Source organism: Belonocnema kinseyi, chromosome 1 (genome assembly GCF_010883055.1).
Source record: "Belonocnema kinseyi isolate 2016_QV_RU_SX_M_011 chromosome 1, B_treatae_v1, whole genome shotgun sequence".
In the NCBI taxonomy this organism is placed as follows: Eukaryota; Metazoa; Arthropoda; class Insecta; order Hymenoptera; family Cynipidae; genus Belonocnema; species Belonocnema kinseyi.
In genome coordinates, this window is record NC_046657.1 from 85,310,214 (window position 1) to 85,311,933 (window position 1,720).

Below are 1,720 nucleotides of genomic sequence, written 5' to 3' on the forward strand. Positions count from 1 at the left end.
TAACCTGCAAAGAGGTTTTTTTAGGTTAGGATAGGTTTGACCTCTGTGCAGGTTAAGCCCAAGCTGATTCAAACGATACCGCAAACACAACGGGACAACACAATCAGTTTAATTGTGTTTCGTGAGGTTAGGTTAGGTTAGGCTAGATTATATTTATTTCTAGGTTAGGCTCGAGTTGACCCATTCGATTTAGCACACATTTGCTACTGGGAAAATATGCTTCCATAGCTTTACGTGTAGTCCAATAAATTTCTGTTAATTCAGGTTAGGTGTGGTCGGGTTCTGTTGGGTAAAGTTATGTTAAATAAGCTGATATCAGGCAAGGGTTGATCCTTCACAGTTTTCGACACGTCTTTGAAGTGAAAATTTGCATCACTGGCATTATTTTGAAATTTATTTGCCTCAGTTCATGATTTTTCGTCATTTTTTTAAGTTATGGCTCAACCATGACGTGATGGGTGATTTTTGATACCGAATTTGAATTCAGCGCTCTATAATCCATAGGAATACGTGTGTCTTGTTACCAGATCCGCACACTTTTTTTTTCTTTGGCTGTGTTATTATTAAAAAATTTTTTGTCAAATAAAAGTAAACAAACAATATTGATAAATATTCCAATGAAGAAACATTAATAATTTTTCATGAAAAAATTATTTACAGAAATTCCATTTGCTTGAACAATTGAAAATTAATGAACTAATGTTAATAAATATTCCACTAGACCAATAGTAATAATTTTTAAGAAAAAAAACTAAATTTCGATAAAGATTGTGTAAACAAATCCCATTTGCTTAAAAATAAAACAGTAATCAACCAAAGTTAATAAATATTCTACTGGACCAATATTAATAATTTTAAGTAGAAAAATAGGAGAATACAGTGTTAAAAAGGTCGATTTCATGAAAAATTGACATTTTTGGTTTTATGGGTAGTTTTCTGGTACTCGTGGGGTTGTATTAGGGGTGTCAAACCCATATGTCTGATAGATGAAATTCTTCGTTGGATAATTCTCTACAGGCCCCCATACTTTCCCGTCATATTTTTTCAAACCCTAAAAAATTATTCTGAAAACTCAAAAAAGTGATTTTTCCCCATGCATGTTGCATGGAAAACTTCAAGTCAAAACCGGCACCTGTTAAAATAAAAAAATAAAAAGTAGGGAATTTCTTTTTCGAATTTGGAATAAAATGGGGGAGGGGGTCGTTGCCTCTAGCATGCAAAACATTTTTGCCAAGCATTTTTGGACTACCCTAATGTACATATCTTTTTTTTACGAACTGACAACGGAGGCCGTACCTCTACCCCCTCCACTTTCTTCTCTGCAATGCACACTACGTAATGTTTCATTTAACACGTAGGTTCGCTCTACACCGCACACGCTCTCAGCGCAGAATAATGGGGACCCCACACGCCATCGTCTTACCGGACGGTGAAAAACCCGCGTTCGTCGTCTTATTGGACGGCTAGTGTATTTATAATATGCGTATACCTGCTTCAAAAAGTGTTTATTGTAAATGTTTCATTTGCGACCTTATGATACTGAAAGTGTTTTGTGCTCAAGGCCATTTACTAAAACAATAACCCAGATTTTGCATTGTGTAAACTAACTCAATTTATCATATATTCCTCTAATGTTTTACACAAGGCTAACTCCGAAAACCGCAGAAACTTTGAGAAAACCCTTGGTGCTGAGACCAGCCAGTGATCCCAGATCTGAAAC